Below are 23,194 nucleotides of genomic sequence, written 5' to 3' on the forward strand. Positions count from 1 at the left end.
CTCAACCTCTGCCTGTTTACCCTGTGTTGGGGTATCGCCTATGGCATGGTGTAGGCCTGTGCTGATACCCTCTGTCCTGTGGAACATCAGATCATTGGGGAGATGGTTGGTGGTGTTGTTGTTGGTGCTGCTGGTGTGCCTGCTGCTGCTGGTGTTGGGGCTCATCCTGGTCTGATTCTGAGGACCAAGGTGAGACAGTATAAATGGAACCCATGTTGATGTAACAGATGGCAGGTCAAGTAGAGATCAGAGAAGCAATCTGTCAATGGTGTGATAGGTAGTATCAATGAGGTGAGAGTAGTTTGCAGAAAAGACTTGCAAACTCTTGACACCTAAATCTGTGCTGAAAATGCACTCAGCAACAGCATTTCCCTTAGGAAAGTAAGCAGGTGTCAGGTGGCAGTATTTATTGTGCTTTCCATGCCCTGCATTAATGACCTCGATCAATGGCCACTGAACTTCTGCCTCAGCTTGACAGATGCGGTTCCCGATCTGCGTGATTCCTGTGGTCATGAAGTGAAATTCAAAAGATCTGGTTAAAAACACGGTTAAGTGTCTGACAACAGGGTAATGATGATCTAAATTAGTTCGCCTGCCTCTGCCGTTCGGGTCTGTGCTGTGCTAGCGAATGTGCCCAAGTTAAAGGCGCGAGGAGGTGGGATGACAGCAGGTTCCCGATGCGCTCTGATTTATTTCCACTTTTACTCCTGACACGCCTCCAATCCCACACGCACAGCAGTATGAAAATTCTGGCCTTGATGTTGGAGGTGAGAATGGGGGAGCACAGGAATAGAGCCAGAGGAGGTGGTTTGCCTTCGAGAACAGGAATCTGGTCTGATGTTGTCACAGAGAGGGAGGTGCAGTATTGCTTAATATGCTCCAGATAGATCTGGTAGTGAACATCCAAGCCATCAGGAGCCCTCAAGCCTGTGGCTCTCAGATTTAGGTACATGGAGGTAGGAATTTTATCAGGAGAACAGTGGAAATGGAAAACTCTGAGGGACTAATGGGCATTGCAGGTAATAGCAGCCATGGCTCACTTTGAGCACTCTCGTCTATGAGTCAGAAGGTCATGGGTTCAAGTTCCATTCCAGAGACTTGAGCACATAATCTAGGTTGACACATCATTGTAGCACTGAGGGAATGCTGCACATTTGGAAATCTGTTGACCAATTTTCAATCCATGCCAGTATATTACCCCCAATCCCATGTACTTCAATTTTGCACACTAATCTCTTATGTGGGACTTTATCAAAGGCTTTCTGAAAATCCAAATACACCACATCCACTGGTTCTCCCTTATCTATTCTACCAGTAACATCCTCAAAAAACTCCAGTAGGTTTGTCAAACACGATTTCCCTTTCATAAATCCATGTTGATTTTGTCTAATCCCGTTGATATTTTCTAAGTGTCCTGTTATCACATCCTTTTTAATAGACTCTAGTGTCCTGTTATCACATGCTTTATAATAGACTCTATTTACTAAGGAAGAAGACTTTGACAAAGCTATGATAAATGAGGTTGTTGGCACGATACTGGATGAGGTAAAAATATATAAAGAGGAGGTACTAGAAATTTTGGCAGTACTTAAAGTGGATAAGTCACCCGGTCTGGATGGGATGCATCCAAGGTTGCCGAGGGAAGTAAAGTTAGAAATTGTGGCGGTGCTGGCCACAACCTTAGATACAGGGGTGGTGCCAGAGGACTGGAGGATTGCAAATGTTACACTCTTGTTCAAAAGAGGAGAGAAGGATAAACCTGGCAATTACAGGCCAGTCAGTTTAACGTCCGTGACAGGGAAGCTTTGAGAAACAATAATCCAGAAAAAAATTAACAGCCACTTGGACAAGCATGGACTAATAAAGAAAAACCAGCACACATTTGTTAAGGGCAAATTGTGTTTGACTAACTTGATTGAGTTTTTTGATGAGGTAACAGAGAGGGTGGATGAGGGCAGTGCAGCTGATGTTGTGTATATGGACTTTCAAAAGGCATTTGATAAAGTACCAGATACTAGGCTTGTGAGCAAAATTGAAGCCCATGGGGTAAAAAGGGCAGTAGCAGGATGAATACAAAATTAACTAAGAGATAGAAAACAGAGGGGGAGAAATTCGGTATAGCCCTGTTTGGGGTGCTAAAACTTTAAAAGTTGAAAAATTAATGCCAGGCGCTAATCATTCTCGCTTTCCGCGAAATTCAGTTTTAGTGCTCCAAGAGGGACGTGGAGCGCTAAATCAAGCGCTAACCACTTCTCTTAGGGCACTAAAGTGTGTGAGAGGGGCGGTAGCGGCAGAGCGCTGAAGAATGTGCAGCGCAGTGCTACCGGCATCAGAGGCTCCTTCCCTCGCTTAAAGGGAAGGGCCAATGATGATTTGCAACATTCTTCTTCTTAGTTTCTTGGGGCCTGGGGACCTGCACGACTTCCATTACAGCCCCAATCATTCTCAGAGAGTGGAGGGCTTAGGCATCGTGCAGCAATGAGGCTTCAAAAACTTACATCAGGCACCAGACTGGTGTGAAGAATAAAGTTTGGCCTATCTGACCTTTAATTATTGCTCCCCAAGTGGCCAGCCAAGGTGACAATGCCTCCTGTTGCTGTCGTTGTTGATGCCCGGTGATGCAGCAGGGGGCAGGAGCGAATTTCACATCCGGGGCAGTAACGGGGCGCTGTGCACTTGATGACGTCATGCTCTACGGGGCGCTAGAGACCGAGGCGGTAAGTGTTAGCGCCCGTGCAAAACTGCCAGGGAAGTTCGCGGGCGTCGCTGAATTTGCCACACCCAGTCGGTAACCCCTTAGCGCCCCGTTACCGCCCCCCACAGGCGATGACCAGAGGTGCGAAGAAGCCGAATTTCTAGCCCAGAGAGTTGTGGTGAGTGGCTGTATTTCAGACTGGTGGGAGGTATACAGTGGTGTTCCCCAGAGTTCCATATTGGACCACTGCTGTTTTTGACATACATTAATGACTTGGACTTGTGGGTACATGGCTCAATTTCAAAATTTGCAGATGACACAAAACTTGGAAGTGTAGTAAACAGTGAGAATGATGGTAATAGATTTCAAGAGGACATAGACAGGCTGATGGAATGAGCGGACACATGGCAGATGAAATTCAACGCAGAATAATATGAGGAGATACATTTTAGTAGGAAGAATGAGGAAAGACAATACTCGGTTGATTCCGGAGATGAGGGGGTTGACTTATGAGGAAAGGTTGAGTAGGTTGGGCCTCTACTCATTGGAATTCAGAAGAATGAGAGGCGATCTTATCGAAACATATAAGATTGTGAGGGGCTTGATCGGGTGGATGCGGTGAGGATGTTTCCACTGATGGGTGAGACTAGAACTAGGGGGCATAATCTTAGAATAAGGGGCTGCCCTTTCAAAACTGAGATGAGGAGAAACTTCTTCACTCAGAGGGTGGTAAATCTATGGAATTTGCTACCCCAGAGAGCTGTGGAAGCTGCGACATTAAATAAATTTAAAACGGAGATAGACAGTTTCTTAGCTGATAAGGGAATAAGGGGTTACGGGGAGAGGGCAGGGAAGTGGACGTGAGTCTAAGTTCGGATCAGCCATGATCCTATTGAATGCCGGAGCAGGCCCGAGGGGCCGTATGGCCTACTCCTGCTCCTACTTCTTATGTTCTTATGTAAACTAAATGGTACAATTTTAAAGGGGGTGCAAGAACAGAGAGACATGGGGTGTTTGTGAATAAATCTTTGAAGGTGGCAGGACAGGTTAATAAAGTATTTAATAAAGCATACGGGAGTGAGACTAACTGGATTGCTCTTCGAAAGTGCTGGCGCAAACTCGATGGGCCGAATGGCCTTCTTCTGCGCTGTACTATTGTATGATTCTATGATTCTGTAATATACTTAAAGGGCCACTTAGAAAAGAAAATCATCCATTTCATGGCCATCTTGTAACAGATTAGAAATGATTTTTTTTAAAGTAATCCAGTTATTTACTGTAATGTATGTACCTTTAAGGGGGAGAACTACTTTTTACAGCTCCTGTATCCTGTAGTACCGGCAGTGACCACACCTGTATATAAACCTGAGTAGTGATCTGTACAGTCAGTTGCAGTTTGAACCCTCATTCAGTAAACACCTGTTGATCATTCCCTGCAGTCTTTCGTCTGATTATTGAAGGACACAACATTAAGATACCCGGATCTAACATTGGCGACGACAAAGATTCGAACCTACCTGCAACTCTGCATCACCTCCCAGGGATTCGCTCCTGGAGAACAGTGGAAGGAGGTTGAGTCCAGAAGCACGGGCATCGCAGGGGAGGCTGTCGCGAGCCAGGCTTGGCTTTCCAGTCACGGTGGTCCAGCGAAACGGGCTGGCAACAGGAACTGCGCAGACCCTTCCCAGACAGCGGCGGCTAGAGCCGACCGAGCGGCACAGAAAAAGGCCGAGCAGCGTCGACGGGGGAGAGAGAGAGGGCAGAGCGCACAGGGCGCAGCCAGTGTTCAAGGGCCGAGCAGCGTCAACGGGGGAGAGAGGCGAGAGAGAGCAGAGCGCAGCCGGTGTTCAGGACCGAGCGGCGTCAATGGGGGAGAGAGGCGAGAGAGAGCAGAGCGCAGCCGGTGTTCAAGGGCCGAGCAGTGTCAACGGGGGAGAGAGGCGCGCAGGAAAATGCGAGGCGCTGCCATTGCCACGAGGACCGCAGAGAGCGGCATTGGCAGCAGCACAGGAGCAGCGCAGGAAACCCACAGGGTGCCGCCATTTGCCACGAGGACCGCCGAGAGCGGCGTTGGCAGCAGCGCGGGAGACGCCATTTTAAGCCGCAGCGGGGAAGAAAGGAAAGCACGGGAGACGCCATTTTAAGCCGCAGCGGGGAAGAAAGGAAAGCGCGGGAGACGCCATTTTAAGCCAGTCTAACCACACCCAAAAATACCGAAGAGTGGCAGTATCACAGCGTTCGACAATGAAGTCGAAGATTGGACGACATATGTCGAACGCATAGAAGTATACTGCAAGGCGAATGAAGTGCCAGATGACAAGAAAGCGCTGGTATTGTTGAATTCAATGGGTGCAAAAACGTATGGCTTACTACGAAACCTAGTAACCCCAGAGAAGCCAGTAGAAAAGGATTTTGAAAACATAGTGTCAATCCTACAGGACCACTTAAACCCCACACCGCTGCTGATAGCAGAAAGATTTAAGTTTCACAAAAGAAACCAGCATAAAGATGAAAGTAATGCTGAGTATTTAACGGAACTGCGCAAGCTATCGAAACACTGCCAGTTTGGAACGGGACTAGCAGATACTTTAACGGACAAGTTTGTGTGTGGGCTTCAAAGTGAAGGAACCCAGAAACGGCTTCTATCAGAAAAGGATCTTACGCTGGACAAGGCTTTCAGCATTGCAGTATCACACGAAGCAGCCGCACGGGGCACTGCAGAGATACAACGGAGACCGCAAGAATATGTCACAAATGAAATGTCATACGGAACAGTGAAGTGCTATCGCTGCGGCAGAACAACACACGACCATAATGATTGCTGGTTCAAGGACAAAGTGTGCAGACAGTGTGGAAAAGTAGGACACATAGCAAGAGTCTGCAGGTCGGGAAAGAAAACCAGCAGCAAGAAATCTCCACAGGAGAAGTACAAGAAGGTACATAAGGTGACGGAGAGTAGTTCAGACGAACAGAAGAGTGATACAGGCTCCGGAAGCAAGGAGCTGGGTTGTCTGAAACTACATAATGTGATCAAAACGGAGGATCACCAAACTATCTGGGTCACGCTCAAGATAGCAGGAGTCCAAGTGAAAATGGAATTGGACACAGGATCAGCCCTAACAGTCATAAACCGAAGGGACTACAAACGGCTATTCTCGCATATACCCTTGAGAGATACAAAGATTGTCTTGAAGACGTACACGGGGCAAAAAGTCTACCCCAAAGGAAAAATAAGGGTGAACGTTATATATAACGGCAAGGAAACACCAAAAATGGACCTATATGTATTGCCAGATGGAGGACCACCACTACTAGGATGTGAATGGATCCGGAAGATACAGCTAGATTGGCATTCCATACAAGCACTGACTGTAGATGCCAAAAAGGATGACGACGTCACACCTGGACGACTGTCAAAAATGCTAAATGACGCACAAGAAGTGTTCCAGCAGGGACTCGGAACACTAAAAGGCATAACAGCGACGATCAAAATAGAGGAAAATGCAAGCCCAAAGTTTTATAAGGCCAGACCGGTACGTTATGCGATCCACCCAGCCGTCGAAGCAGAGCTGGAAGGTTTGGAACGTTCAGGAGTACTGTCCAAAGTAGACTGGAGCGAGTGGGCTACACCCATCGTTCCTGTAATGAAAAGGTCGTTGAGTAATACGCCTGGGGAACCAAAGAAGGTTCGCATCTGTGGGGACTTTAAGGTGACAGTGAACCCAGTCCTTCACACTGTACAATATCCGCTTCCGCGGATTGAAGATATTTTCACCTCGCTATCTGGAGGAAAATGCTTCACTAAGATTGATCTGGCCCAGGCGTACCTGCAAATGCAGGTAGAAGAAGCCTCGAAACAGTACCTAACGATCAACACTCATAAAGGTCTCTACCAATACAATCGGCTGGTGTTCGGGGTAGCATCAGCTCCGGCTATTTGGCAAAGGGCAATGGAACAAGTCCTGCAAGGGATTCCAGGGACCCAGTGTTATTTGGACAACATCCTGGTCACGGGCGAAAATGACAGTGATCACCTCGCCAACCTGGAGCAGGTGCTCACTAGATTGAAGGAATATGGGCTCTGAGCTAATCGCCACAAATGCGAGTTTTTCCAGAAGCAGATCTCGTATTGTGGCCACGTTATTGATAAAGAGGGGTTACATAAGTCCCCTGAAAAGATTGAGGCAGTAGTCAAGGCTCCAGCACCGGAAAATGTGTCACAACTGAGGTCGTTCCTCGGGCTGGTGAACTACTACCATAAGTTCTTGCCGAATTTGTCTACCGTACTACACCCACTGAACACCCTACTGCAAACGGGGGTACCATGGAAGTGGAGTGACGAATGTAAACGAGCTTTCCAGAAGAGCAAAGCATTGATCACATCAAAAGAGGTGTTGGCTCATTTCAACCCAGCACTACCAATTCGGTTGGCGTGTGATGCATCACCCTATGGCATTGGAGCGGTGCTGTCGCACAAATTCCCAGATGGCTCGGAGAGGCCAGTAGCCTTTGCGTCTCGGTCACTAACCTCAGCCGAGCGTAACTACGCCCAGATTGACAGGGAGGCTCTCAGCCTAGTGTGGGGAGTGAAAAAGTTCAACCACTATCTGCACGGGCAGAAGTTCACCTTGTTGACTGACCACCAACCACTTGTCTCCATCTTTAATCCAAAGAAGGGCGTTCCGGTGATGACTGCGCAACGGCTACAAAGATGGTCCCTTTTTCTAGGGGCGCACCAATATGATATCGAGTATAAGGGCACGAAACAGCATGGAAACGCTGATGGGCTATCACGCCTGCCACTGCCTACTGCGGAGGAAGCACCAGCAGTGGATCCTGTCGAAATATTTCATTCGACTATAATTGAATGCTTGCCAGTAACTAACGCTGGTATAGAGAAGGAGACCCGAAATGACCCGACACTGTCTCGGGTATATGATTTGACGGTGAAGGGATGCCCAGCACATGACGACTCACTGTTGCCAGCATTCTCATCCAGAAGAGGACAGCTGTCAGTATGCCAGGGGACCTTGATGTGTGGATCCCGAGTGGTAATTCCACCCATGTTAAGGGAGAGATTGCTCAATGAGCTTCACGAAGGTCATCTGGGAGGGGTGAAAATGAAAAGCCTTGCTAGGGCTTATGTGTGGTGGCCGGGGATCGATCAGCAAATCGAGGACCTGACAAAGAGCTGCTCAGGATGCCAGAAGGTCCAAAATGCACCACCACATGCCCCTCTACACCCATGGGAGTGGCCCTCATCTCCATGGCAACGGGTGCATATTGATTTTGCTGGTCCATTCATGGACTCAATGTTTTTAATAGCCGTGGATGCGCACTCGAAATGGCCTGAGGTGATCAAAATGTCCTCCACCACCACGGAGAAAACTATTGCAGTCCTACGGACCATTTTTGCCAGGAACGGCTTGCCAGAGCAGATTTGCTCTGATAATGGACCACAGTTTGTGTCCAAAGAGTTTCGAAGATTTATGAAAAAGAATGGAGTAAGGCATTACACATCCGCCCCGTATCATCCAGCCACAAATGGATTGGCTGAGAGGTTCGTACAAACCTTTAAAAAAGCAGTAAAGGCCATGTGCGATGACGACATTCCACTGCAGCATAAGGTGGACAATTTCCTGTTAGCCTACTGAAATGCGACACATGCAGTCACCAACCAGGCCCCGGCCATGATGTTCTTTAACCGAAGGTTGAGATACATCTGGATTTGCTCAGACCAAATGTACGAAGAGATGTTGAGAATAAGCAATTCCAGCACATCAATGAGAAGCCAACAAGGAGCTTCAATGTAGGGCAACCAGTCTTGGCCCGCGACTACCGAACAGAGAAATGGCAACCAGGAACGATATGCATACAGCAGGGGCCACTAATGTACACAGTGGATGTTGGGGAGAACATTGTGAGACGCCATGCTGACCAGATCCTAGAGTCACAGGAACGAGTCAACCCCATGTCTCGGCCATACGTACCTGGTGAGGAACCCGATGTACAGGTCGCATCTACCTCAGAAACAATAGCATTGGAAGCTGATGAATCAACTGACGACAGGGTGTTAGAATCGCCTCCGCACCAAGAGCGAGACACTCGGGAAAGGCGTTATCCAGAAAGAATCAGGAAGCCTCCCCAAAGACTGAATTTATAAATAGACTACTTTCAGTTAATGTTGCATGTTAAAAGTGTTAATTGTAATTAGTTTGATATTTAATTGTTAAATGAGTGTTATGGTACTGTTAATCTAAAAGGGGAGGAATTGTAATGTATGTACCTTTAAGGGGGAGAACTACTTTTTACAGCTCCTGTATCCTGTAGTACCGGCAGTGACCACACCTGTATATAAACCTGAGTAGTGATCTGTACAGTCAGTTGCAGTTTGAACCCTCATTCAGTAAACACCTGTTGATCGTTCCCTGCGGTCTTTTGTCTGATTATTGAAGGACACAACATTAAGATACCCGGATCTTAACATTTACAATTGTACTTGTACTGCACTCGTCACTATTCCAAACAATTTATAATCTTACCATAATTGCTAATCTCTTCACTCTGAAGTCACTGCACCTTTAAATGTTCAAGCAGAAAGAAATGTTTTCCTCTTTGAATCAACAGGGGGTGAATAGCCTTGTTACTGTTCAGCTATCAAGGCGACTGCTCGCTGCCTCCCACACACACCAGTTCAGATAAACCCAGGGCTGTGATAGAAGAGGAGAAAGCAAGTAAGAATGGTTGATTTATAGGTAGGTGAGACAAATAAACAAATGATCCACTCTTTGCTCTGACCCTTTCAGCTATTTCCCACAGATGGTTTTGTGCTGGCGTTTGCAGGTGTTTTGCGTCTGTTTATGTTACTCATCACCAATGAGATAGTCTGTGTCGAGTAGGACTCTGAATGAGGCACATGCACACCAAAATGATCTTGAGAATTCTCCTAATCTATTTTCAAAATGATAAAACAATGAACTTGTTCCAGCTTTTTTTAAATAAATGTATTTGCCTGTCATGTACCACTTACAAAAAGATAGGATAATGTTAAACCCTACCTATGTTAAAGATAGGATAATGTTAAACCCTACCCAGTGTCAGCTGTGGCTCAGTCGGTAGCACACTCGCCTCTGAGTCAGAAGGTTGTGGGTTCAAACTCCCACTCCATGGGACTTGAGCACATAAAGCTAGGTTGACACTCCAGGGCAGCGCTGAGGGAGTGCTGCACTGTCAGAGGTGCTGTTTTTCGGATGAGATGTTAAACCCAGGCCCCGTCTGCTCTCTCAGGTGGACGTAAAAGACCCCATGGCACTATTTTGAAGACGAGCAGGGGAGTTCTCCCCGGTGTCCTGGCCAATATTTATCCCTCAACCAACATAACCAAAAACAGATTTAGCTGGTCATTATCACATTGCTGTTTGTGGGACCTTGCTGTGTGCAAATTGGCTGCCACATTTCCCACATTACAACAGTGACTCCACTTCAAATAGTACTTCATTGATTGTAAAGCGCTTTGAAACGTCCGGTGGTCGTGAAAGGTGCGGCATAAATGTAAGTCTTTCTTTTTATATTACTGTTGCTCATAAATATTCTAATTCTTGGGTACTGCAGTGACATGTTTGTACTAATACCAGGTGTAAGATGTCTATTCATTCACATGACTGATGTAATTTGTTTCTTTCAGGACCTGGTGTAACTGATAGCCCATGGAAAGGCAGAGGCAAAGTGGCAATACCTGAGGTATGGACACTGCTCTCTGCCACTAGCCCACTTATTTTGGCATCATAGCAAATATTTTTTTTAAACTGGGTTTGCAAACAGTAGTGGTTTCCACAGGTACAATTTTTTAAACTTTTCTAAAATGGGAATTTTCTTTTTGGCTCCAGTTATCCCAGGGATGAGGGACTTCAGTTATGTGGAGAGACTAGAGAAGCTGGGATTGTACTCCTTAGAGCAGTTAAGGAGAGATTTAATTGAGATGTTCAACATTATGAAGGGTTTTGACAGAGTAAATAAGGAGAAACTGTTTTCACTGGTGGGTGGGTAGGTAATCAGAGGACATAGATTTAAGATAATTGGCAAAAGAAGGAGATGAGGAGAATTATTTTTTAGGCAGCGAGTTGTTATGATCTGGAATGCATTATCTGAAAGGGTGGTGGAAGCAGATTCAATAGTAACTTTCAAAAGGGGATGGATATATACTTGAAGGGGAAAATTCTGTAGGGCAGATAATTGGATAGCTCTTTCAAAGAGCCAGCACAGGCTGTAAGTAAGATTTAATATTCCCTCAGCAGCTAAGGAAGCTTTGTGTAAGGGCAGGATTGCAAGCACTACTGACATTGAGCCTGGTGGTGGGATATTTATTTGTGTCCTTTACCTCTGGTATCAGTACCATTTGTGTTGCAGAGAACGGCTAAGAACTGTCAACTTGCTGCTCTCAAGTTATATTGCACTGGGTAGTTTGTACAGTAAGTCCATATCTCTGTAACCTCCTCCAGCCCTACAACCCTTCAAGATCTCTGCGCTCCTCTAATTCTGGCCCCTTGCGAATCCCCGATTTTAATCACTCCACCATTGGCGGCCGTGCCTCCAGCTGCCAAGATCCTAAGCTCTGGAATTCCCTCCCTAAACCTCTCCGCTTCTCCTCCTTTAAGACGCTGCTTAAAACCTACCTTTTTGACCAAGCTTTTGGTCATCTGTCCTAATATCTCCTTATGTGCCTCGATGTCAAAATTTGTTTGATAACGCTCCTGTGAAGTGCCTTGGGATGTTTTGCTACATTAAAGATGCTATATAAATGCAAGCTGTTTTTGATGTTGTTGTAAGTTTGCTGATGACTTCAGCAACTTGCAGTTATCTAGCGCCTTTAATGTAGTAAAATGTCCCAAGGCGCTTACAATATTTGGAATGACCCCCCAGATTCTCACCAACTTCTACCGGTGCACCATCGAGAGTATCCTGTCCGGCTGCATCACTACCTGGTATGGCAACTGCACTGCCACAGACTGCAAGGCTCTACAGATAGTGGTGAAAGCTGCACAACATACTATAGGAATTAAACTACCTGCTGTGCAGGATATCTACCCCGAGAGGTGCCAGGGGAAGGCCCTGAGAATCATTAAAGACGCGAGCCACCCCAGCCACAACTTCTTCGCCCTGCTCCCGTCCGGTAAGAGATATCGAAGCATACGGCCTCATACCAGCAGGTTTCGAAACAGCTTCTACCCCCAGGTCATAAGACTCATGAACGAATAATTTATTATTATTTATTACTGTTGTTTTATTTATTAATACTGTATTTCTATTAGTATTTTTATCATTGTTATGCCATATTTATTCCAATGTTGGGAGGACTCGTAAAAATCAACATTTCATTGTGCAGTACACACGTCTGCTGCATATATGACAAATAAAATTGAATTGAATTGAATTGATATAAATGAGCTGTGATATGCTCGTTCCCTTTGACAAAGTGAAAATTAGCTTTGCTTTCACTTATGCTGGATTCAGTAGAGCTTCTTTTCGAATTTGGCAGGTACAACAATGTCAGATCTGAATACCTCCCCTTCTGCCCATGAATGATTTTTGGAGCCTGAAACAAAATATGGCCTTCAGCTTCATGCATGTTTTTGCGTTCACACTGACATCTCACAGCCTGCACAAATATTTTTCTTCACCTGTTCTCATTTTAGCTGTTGTGTGAGGACTAGCTAAAGAAATACAAGTTTTAAAGTAGTTAGAAAACAGTGTGTACAAGTGACCACTAGACAAGTATGCGCACGTCTGCATAGCACTCACTCCTGTGTGGCAATTGAAAGGCTTAATTCTCTTCCCTTAAGCTGATGTTTTCCTCAGCCAGTCTCCACGCAATGATCAGTATACAGTAATTAGGTGAAATAATGGTTGTGCAATCACTGTGGGAGATTGAGAAAGAGTGAGGGAGGCAGCTGTTTTTAGGTGTGCAGAATTCAGGAGGGAAATCTATACATCCATTTAAATGACCAGAAAACTATTGAACTCAAACTGCATCAGGAGTCAGACCAATGACTGATGTGGGTTTTAGTTGACTCAAAGCCCAGGCACACAGACACCCAGCACCCTCATTCTTGATTCCATCCCTCTCCCCAACTGCTTACTTAGGCTGAATCTGATGTTGCGCAACCTTGGTGTCCTGTTTGACCATGAGCTGAGATTCAATCCATCATCCTATCCATCATCAAGGCTGCCCACTCGACCTCTATAACATTGCCTGCCTCTATCCTGACTTTGCCTCAATGGCTGCTGAAACTTTCAGCCATGGTTTTGTAACCTCCAGGCCCCACTTCTCCAATAAGTTCCTTGCCGGTCTCCTGAACTGCATTCTGTACAAACTCCAACTTGTTCAAAACTCCACTGCCCACATCCTAGCTCATCAATCAACCCTGCCCTACTGCCCTCCGCCCCATGTCCTGGCTTGCATCCTCTGCTCATCCTACTTGGCTCTACTGCGCCTCTCCTCCATCAACTCTACTATTGGTGGCATGGCTTTTAGCCAGCATGTCCCTGCTCTCTGATATTTTTTCCGAAATCTCTTCACCTTGCTGCATCTTTCCCTACCTTTAAATGCATCCTCAAAATCTATCTCTTCAAGGACACCTTTGGTCACATCCTCATCTCTTCTAGCTCCATTTTGCTGTCTAATCCATCCACCCCAAAATGATGCAGCATGCAGCACACCATGACAAAATTGGAGACATGGTCAGGGGTGTACTGCAGAGCTCCTTCAGAATGGTGCAGGTAGCAGAACCATTGCTTGAGTATGCTGATGGTATGCTCAATAAGATTTCTGGTGGCATGTAAGCCAACCCTGCATAGGTGCCCGGGTTGCTGGCAGGAGTCATAAGCCATGTCTGGGGGCGGGGGGGAGAAGCGATATCCCATGTCATCAAGTAGCCAGCCTGTGACCTGATGGCCTGGTTGGAGTAAAGGTGGGACAGAGGACCGATGCAGGATGAAGGCATCATGACTGCAGCCAGGAAACCGGGGACAGAACTACATTATACGTTACCTGCGGTCGCAAACAAGCTGGACGTTAAGGGAATGGTATCACTTTCTGTTGAAGAAGATGCCAAGCTGGTGATGGGGAGCATGAAGGGCAATGTAAGTGTAGTCTATGGCACCTTGGACCCTGGGGAAACCTGTAAGTGGTGCAAAAGCCTAGTGCTGTCTTGTTCTGATTCACTTGATCCATGGGGAAGGAGATGTAGATGTTCCTCCTGGCGTAGAGAGTACTGGTCAGCTCCCTAATACAATAGTGGACTGCGAACTGGCATGTGTCACTCATGTCACCTGCTGTAGCCTGGAATGACCCCGTGGCGTAAAGGTTAAAGGCAATGGTGACCCTGACAGCCACAGGCTGTTGATGCTCTGGTTTGGAGCTTTAGTTGTGCTTTGGGAGGTAACAGAGCTCCGTTGCAGCCTCCTTGGTGAAGTGCAGGCAGCTCACACATTGTTCCTCGGTCAAGTTAAGGCATGAAAATACTCCGTGAAGACCCCTGTGGGCAGGGCCTCCTGTCAGGGTGGCTGTCAATGGGGCCGTGTAGACACAGGGCCGTGCTGTCCGGGCGAGGCTGGTTCTGGACCCAAGTGCAGACAGACGAGGCAAGAAGCAGATATGCAGTCTTAAATAACAGTACTTTACTAGAATCACACAGGTAAACAGTTACAAAACATAGGAGCTCAAGACAGGCTACCACATAGGCAAACGGCTAGTCAAGATAGGAACTCAAGACAAGCTACCGTGAGGCAACCGGCTTGTCCAGACTGAGCTCAAGACAAGCTACCCCAGAGCAACCGGCTTGTCCAAAACTGAGCACCTAGTCAAGACTAACTCCCTTGTCAGGACTGAGCCCAGAGGGAAGAAACCACGGAACTTAAATACAAGCAAAAACAGGTGAAACCAATAAACCAGATAAAAGGCAGTTAAGTAATAAACAGGAGAAACAAGTAACAATTAACAAAGGGAAACCAACCAGTGAAGGTGCAGGTTGGAGGACCTCCTCGTGGGCCTGCTCCTGGGCCTGGCCAAGAAAGCCATTAATTGGTCCAGGCAGCGGGCGGTCGAGGGGGTCGTCCGACCGGATTGCCTCCCCCTCTTCCGTGGCCATGTTCGCGCCCGGGTGCCCCTAGAGATGGAGCACGCGGTGTCCGCCGGCGCGCTCGAGCTTTTTCGTGACCGGTGGGCGCCGCGGGGACTGGAGTGCATAATTAATTTAGACAACCAAATTTTAATTTGATTGGTGAAGGGTTATTTAAAATGGTTATTGGATTTTTGTCAGTTTATTTGTGAACTTGTTTTGGTTGGAAAAAAGAGGAACCAGTGAAGGTGCAGGTTGGAGGACCTCCTCGTGGGCCTGCTCCTGGGCCTGGCCAAGAAAGCCATTAATTGGTCCAGGCAGCGGGCGGTCGAGGGGGTCATCCGACCGGATTGCCTCCCCCTCTTCCGTGGCCATGTTCGCGCCCGGGTGGCCCTAGAGATGGAGCATGCGGTGTCCGCCGGCGCGCTCGAGCTTTTTCGTGACCGGTGGGTGCCGCGGGGACTGGAGTGCATAATTAATTTAGACAACCAAATTTTAATTTGATTGGTGAAGGGTTATTTAAAAGGGTTATTGGTTTTTTGTCAGTTTATTTGTGAACTTGTTTTGGTTGGAAAAAAGAGGAACCAGTGAAGGTGCAGGTTGGAGGACCTCCTCGTGGGCCTGCTCCTGGGCCTGGCCAAGAAAGCCATTAATTGGTCCAGGCAGCGGGCGGTCGAGGGGGTCGTCCAACCGGATTGCCTCCCCCTCTTCCGTGGCCATGTTCGCGCCCGGGTGGCCCTAGAGATGGAGCACGCGGTGTCTGCCGGCGCGCTCGAGCTTTTTCGTGACCGGTGGGCGCCGCGGGGACTGGAGTGCATAATTAGTTTAAACAACCAAATTTTAATTTGATTGGTTAAGGTTTATTTAAAGGGTTATTGGATTTTAGTTACAGTTTATTTGTTAACTTGTTTTGGTTGCACGCAAAGAGGAACCAGTGAAGGTGCCATCTAGGGGTTACTGAAGGAACTGACCGGCACCCTCACAGCCTCCTGCACAGTGCTCTTCTCCTCCCTCTTCTCCCTAGCCAATATTTATCCCTCAATCATCTTCATTAAAACAGATTATCTGGTCAATATCACATTGCTGTTTGTGGGAGTTTGCTGTGCGCAAATTGGCTGCCACGTTTCCTACATTACAACAGTGACTACACTTCAAAAAGTACACTTCGTTGCCTGTAAAGTGCTTTGGGACGTCCGGTGGTCGTGAAAGGCGCTATATAAATGTAAGTCTTTCTTTCTTTTAGCTGTTCCTGCTCACTGCTGCCTTCTTTCCTGCTCCCCCTCCTCCTCCAGCCCCGAAGGCAGACCTACCAGACCACCCACGAGTGAAGTAAAGTATTTTCAAGGCAGACAAGCTGTCTAGCACCAGGAAAAAGTTGTTCCCAGAACTCACAAGATTTTTTATTCCTGGTCTCTGCTGTTTTAATTGTTCTCACCCTGGGAGTGCTACAATTATCTTCAATTTATTCCTGAGGGAAAAAAGGAGGGAATGCATGTGAGTGGATGTCAGGTGAGGACAGTGTTTGGCTCAGATGTGATGTCTTCTACGGTTCAGTTGCCTGCTAAAATTCACCATCTAAGCTTACAGATTAAAAATGACAGCAAGTTACCTGAAGGCTCTCCATGCCTGTGGAATTGTAGCCCAGTGTGATTTATTACCCTCAGAAGGGAATGGCAAAGTGGAGGGAACTGGGAAAAAAAAATGTTCCTGCCCAATCTAACTTGTCGATAGTTTAAAACACTTTAAAAGTTTTCCTGTTTCAATTCAAAATATGTTGCACTATTTAAAATTCTCTTAAGTACATAGTTAAAAACTTACAAATATTTCAACTGCAACTGAAACTTTGAACTGCTAAAGAGGTGGGAGGAGGCCCATGACGATCAAGATAGAGCCTGTATTCATGCAGAGCCAGAAACTAGTGTAACCTTGTACCTTGCCCCAGGAGAAGGTGCGGTTTGAAAAACTGTCTGGCAGGCCCTGTATATGGAATACTAAAACCATTTCATGCCTCTTGCTGGATAACTAATGTGCAAACAAACAGATTCCCCTGTATCACGGCAGCAGAACGGCCAGTATAAAATCAGAACAAAACAAATCATGTCTGTGACTCATTTACAGTATATTAGCAGAGTCTGGTCTGTATCATTTTTCTAGATCTTTAAAAAGGGTGAACTTTGAAACTGTCATTAAAGTGGGAACACACTTTCAACCTCTGTGCAGAAAACAAAGGTGAACACATGGGGTTAGAACAAAACACCTCACTTTTAGGAACTAGGGTTGAAACCATCTATGAGCTGATGAGGTGATAGTCACAAATAAAAACTGGAAATACTGGAAATACTCATCAGGTCAGGCAGCATCTGTGGAGAGAGAAACAGAGTTAATGGGCTGGATTTTCCAAGCCCCGAGGAGTTGAGCATGGAGGCGGGACTGCCGGTAAAGTAGCAAAAAGTGGGGGTGGATGGCAAACCCGCCCCCATCCTGCCTCCATGCCCTTTTGCCAGGAGGCGGGAAGATGTGCTGTTTCGGGTCCCATCTCCTGGAGGCGGGAAAGGCATTTAATCCTTTTAACTGCCTGTTAACAGGTAGTTAACAGGCAGAATAAAGGATTAGTGCCATTTTACCATCTCAGGTGAAGGTTTTCCCGACCTCGGAGAACCCTGCCGGGTTGGAGGAGACGTGAAGGAGGTTTGCGGCGGTCAGAGGCAACTGAAAGTAAGATAGAAACATAGAAACATAGAAGATAGGAGCAGGAGTAGCCCATTCGGCCCCTCGAGCCTGTTCTGCCATTTAATGAGATCATGGCTGATCATCCAAATTCAGTACCCTGTTACTGCTTTCTGCCCATATCCCTTGATCCCTTTAGCCTTAAGAAATATATCTAACTCCTTCTTGAATATATTTAATAAGTTGGCCTCAACTGCCTTCTGTGGTAGAGAATTCCACAGGTTCACCACTCTCTGGGTGAAGAAATTCCTCCTCATCTCAGTCCTAAATGGCTTACCCCTTATCCTTAGACTCCCTGGTTCTGGACTCCCCCGCCATTGGGAACATCCTTCCTGCATCTAGTCTGTCTAGTCCTGTTAGAATTTTATAAGTTTCAATGAGATCCCCTTTCATTTTTCTAAACTCTAACGAATATAAGCCTAATCAACCCAATCTCTCTTCATACGTCATTCCTGCCATCCCAGGTACCAGTCTGGTGAATCTTCGCTGCACTCCCTCCATGGCAAGAACCTCCTTCCTCAAATAAGGCAACCAAAACTGCACACAATACTCAAGGTGTGGTCTCAGCAAGGCCCTGTACAACTGCAGCAAGACATCCTTGTTCCTGTACTTGAATCCTCTCGCTATGAAGGCCAACATACCATTTGCCTTCTTAACCGCCTGCTGCACCTGCATGCTTACCTTCAGCGACTGGTGCACAAGGACACCCAGGTCTCGTTGCACTTCCCCTTCTCCCAATCTATTGCCATTCAGATAATAACCTGTCTTCCTGTTTTTGCCACCAAAGTGGATAACCTCGCATTTATCCACATTATACTGCATCTGCCATGCATCTGCCCAATCACCCAACCTGTCCAAATCATACATGAGTTACTCTGCATCCTTCTCACAGCACACACGCCCACCCAGCCTTGTGTCGTCTGCAAACTTGGAGATATTACATCTAGTTCCCTCATCTAGATCATTAATATATATTGTGAATAGCTGGGGTCCTAGCACCAATCCCTGCGGTACCCCACTAGTCACTGCCTGCCACTCGGAAAAAGACCCGTTTATTCCAACTCTTTGCTTCCTTTCTGCCAACCAGTTCTCTATCCAAGTCAATACCTTGCCCCCAATCCCATGTGCCTTAACTTTACACGCTAATCTCTTGTGTGGGACCTTATCGAAAGCCTTCTGAAAGTCCAAATACACCACATCCACTGGTTCTCCCTTATCTATTCTACCAGTTACATCCTCAAAAAATTCCAGTAGATTAGTCAAGCATGATTTACCTTTTGTAAATCCAAGTTGACTTTGTCCGATCCTGTCACTGTTTTCCAAGTGCTCTGCTATTACATCTTTTATAATGGACTCTAGCATTTCCCCCACTACCGATGTCAGGTTTACCGGTCTATAATTCCCCATTTTCTCTCTACCACCCTTTTTAAATAGTGGGGTTACATTAGCTACCATCCAATCCATGGGAACTATTCCAGAATCTATAGAATTTTGGAAGATGACTAGCAATGCATCTACTATTTCTAGGGCCACTTCCTTAAGTACCCTAGGATGTAGATTATCAGGCCCTGGGGATTTATCGGCCTTCAATGCCGTCAATTTCCCTAACACCATTTCCCTACAAATACTGAGCTCATTCAATTCCTCCCTCTCATTAGACCCTATGTTCCCCGACATCTCTGGAAGGTTATTTGTGTCCCCCTTTGTGAAGACAGAACCAAAGTATGTATTTAATTGGTTTGCCATTTCTTTGTTCCCCATTATAAATTCCCCTGAACCTGACTGCAAGGGACCTACGCTTGGCTTCACCAATCTTTTTCTCTTCACATATCTATAGAAGCTTTTACCATCAGTTTTTATGTTCCCTGCAAGCTTACTCTCATATTCTATTTTCCCCCTCTTAATTAATCCCTTTGTCCTCCTTTCCTGAATCCTAAACTGCTCCCAATCCTCAGGTTTGCTGCTTTTTCTGGCCAATTTATATGTCCTCTCCTTGGATCTTATGCTATCCCTAATTTCCCTTGTTAGCCTTGGTTGAGTCACCTTTTTTGTTTTATTTTTATGCCAAACAGGGATGAACAAATTCTGTAGTTCATCCATGCAATCTTTAAATGTTTGCCATTGCCTATCCACCGTCAACCCTTTAAGTAACGTTCCCCAATCCATCCTAGCCAACTCACACCTCATACCATCGTAGTTTCCTTTATTTAAATTCAGGACCCTAGTCTCTGAGTCAACTACTTCACTCTCCATCTTAATGAAGAATTCTATCATATTATGATCGCTCCTCCCCAAGGGGCCTCGCACAACAACATTGCTAATTAATCCTTTTGCATTACATAATACCCAGTCTAAGATGGCCTGATCTCTGGTTGGTTCCTCGACATATTAGTCCAGGAAACCATCCCATATACACTCTAGGAATTCCTCCTCCACAGTATTGTTACTAATTTGGTTAGCCCAATCTATATGTAGATTAAAGTCGCCCATGATAGCTGCTGTGCCCTTATTGCACGCATCTCTAATTTCCCGTTTAATGCCATCCTCAACCTCAGCATTACTGTTTGGGGGTCTGTATACAACTCCCACTAAGATTTTCTGTAGAAGTGAAGATGTAGAGGTGAGTCATGGGTGCAAGTGTGGAGTGGTAAGTATGTAAGGTGAGTGATAAGTTTTTTAAAATGTTCACTTACCTTGTTTTCTTCCTACAGCCTTCAGCCGCGCTGGATCGGGAGACCCGGCATCTTCCTTGTCGATTTCACAGACTGGCTGTTGGATCCTCTGAACCAACAGCCATGTGAAATTTACAAAGTTGAAAGGTTTGATGAGTCCTGAACATAAGGGCTCTTCAAACTACAGAGAGTGTCAGTGTTTGACAGCTTCACAGAGCTGTCAAACACTGACATTTCTTCTTTGAAGAAATCTTGACAGATAGCATGTCTGATGTTGACGTGCTTTGTCAGTGACTTCCTCCCTAATTGGCCTGCTGAGCCCGCAGGGCGGGCTTAACAAGGTCAATCAGGGGAAAATCCCTCTGTTTGGTCACACAAGGATGGAGGCGGGACATTGACACGACAAGCAGCAGTCCCGCCTCCAACTCGTCTCCATTCACAAAATCCAGCCCAATGTTTCAGGTTGAGGACCTTTCGTCAGAACTGGAAGTGGTTAGAAATGAAACAATTTTTAAGCAAGTACAGAGGTGGGGTGGTGGGGGGGGGGGGTGGTTGCAGGAGGGGGAGAGGAGGACAGAACAAAAGGGAAGGTCTGTGATAGAGTGGTTACCTGATCAAACACGAGAAGGGAAACAGAAAGTAATGAAGGTGATCCCACCACCAAACGTATCTTCCCCTCCCCTCCCCTTTCAGCATTCCGCAGGGAGCGCTCCCTCCGAGACACCCTAGTCCACTCCTCTATCACCCCAAACAGCCCTTCCCCTTCGCCTGGCACCTTCCCGTGCAAGCGGAGGAGATGTAACACCTGCCCCTATACCTCCCCCCTTCCCACTGTCCAGGGCCCCAAACACCCCTTCCAGGTGAAACAGCGATTTACTTGTACTTCTTGCAATCTAGTATACTGTATTCGCTGCTCATGATGCGGTCTCCTCTACATTGGGGAGACCAAACGCAGATTGGGTGACCGCTTTGCGGATCACCTCCGTTCAGTCCGTAAGGGTGACCCCGAGCTTCCGGTCGCCTGTCATTTTAATTCACCGCTCCATTCCCACTCGGACCTCACCGTCCTTGGCCTCTTGTATTGTTCCGCGGAAGCTCAACGTAAACTCGAGGAACAGCACCTCATCTTCTGATTAGGCACTCTGCAGCCTTCCGGACTCAATATCGAGTTCAACAATTTCAGATCATAAGCTCGGCCCCCATTTCATTTTCTCTTGTAATTGTTGCACTCCTTTCCCCCCCCCCCCCCTTTCCTTTTGTTTCTCTCTCACACCTGGCAGCTATCTTTTGCCCTGCCAGTACACTTTACACCTAATCCCAGCCTATTACCATCTCGTCTAGCTTCTAATCTCTTTTACTTCTTTTGTTTATTTTATTCTTTTGTCCGATCGCAGCCCTGCCTTCGATCTAGTTTCTTTTCTTTCCAGTTTTGAAGAAGGGTTCAACCCAAAACGTCAACTCAAATTTCTCTCCACGGATGTTGCCTGACCTGCTGAGTTTTTCCAGCATTTTCTGTTGTTATTTCGGATTTCCAACATCTGCAGTATTTTGCTATCGAAGTAATGAAGGTGAACAAGGTAAAAGAGACAAGCGGAAATCCTCTCAGAGAGAAGAGCAGAACTTCTTCAAGGTGGGCATTCTGGGAAGAGAAGTGGCAGTGAATTAAACACTAAAACAAAAGCAAAATACTGCGGGTGCTGGAAACTTGAAATAGAAACAGAAAATGCTGGAAACACTCAGCAGGTCAGTCACCATCTGGGGAGAGAGAAACAGAGTTAACATTTCAGGTGATAGCCACATCTGCCTGCTGGCTGCAAGGGTTCCTACATGAGAAGAGATTGGATAACTGGAACCTTAATGTTCATAGCAAAGAACTGTCCACTATTTTGTGCAAACGAACACAAAATGAGAAATCTCCTTCCAAAGAGGCCATGAGGATTGCTGATGTCGGGACTGGAAATATTCATACTGGTGCAGCAGAGGGTGCTCTGTTACAGTTTGGTCTTTTTCCTAAGGCTCTGTGCTCACACTTGAAAGCCAAACACCAATGTGTGCTGTGCCTGGGTCAAACAATTAACTATTAATCAATCGTATTACATTGCTCATTGGATCTTTGGGGGCTTTTCAGGTCATGACCCCAGCCTGGATAGTCCAGTGGGCTTCACGTCTGCCACTCCAGGACACTTGGAGCAAAGGTGCAGAGGCAATGGGAACTTCAGCAGGTGAGACCAGCCCACTGTCCCCACCTCATTGTACACATTAGTAGTTCTTCTTCACACAAGGAGAGATCCATACTTGCAATGGACTTCTGGGTAGGATAGTGGAGGCAAAAACCCTGGAATCATTTAAGGGACAGTAGGGTGCCATGATGGGACAACAGCATGAGCTAAAATCGAATGGCTTTCCTCATCTGTAACTATCTTGTAGCCTTATGAGAATCCAACTTTACCTCCAAGGTTGCTGCTGACTGATTGTCTGACATCAATTCGAGGGATGAGGTGAAATTTCCTTCAGCTACACACTGGCAAAAGCAAAGCTATCCCTTTTGATTCCCGGCTATACCAGTTTGCCGTTGGCTTCAGCTTCAATTTCCCTAGGGCCTGCTTAGACTGAAGCAGGTGTGTGCAACCTCACCATTTGGCTCCATTCTGAGCTGACCTTCCTAATCCATACGTGGTCATGCACTTTTCCACCTCCAGAATCTTGCCTGGTTGCAGTCCTACCCAGAATAGATTTCTCCAGTGCTCGCCTTGCTCCATCTTTCATGTGCTCCAGTTAATCCAGAACTCCAGTCCTCTCTTGCATAAAATCCAGCACACCAATTACCTTTTCCTTGCCAAGCTAGCTTCCTTTACCCAGTACACTGACTGGAAGCCCCTTGTCCTTATTTTCAATTCCTGCCAGACTTTCCCCACCCTATCTGAACAATCTCTATTGGCTGCCTGCCCCAACATGTACCTTCTGCTCCTTTGACACTGGATTAT

The sequence above is a fragment of the Somniosus microcephalus genome, chromosome 7 (assembly GCF_052327205.1).
Source record: "Somniosus microcephalus isolate GS21.2 chromosome 7, FLI_Smic_1.0, whole genome shotgun sequence".
NCBI classification, from domain to species: domain Eukaryota; kingdom Metazoa; phylum Chordata; class Chondrichthyes; order Squaliformes; family Somniosidae; genus Somniosus; species Somniosus microcephalus.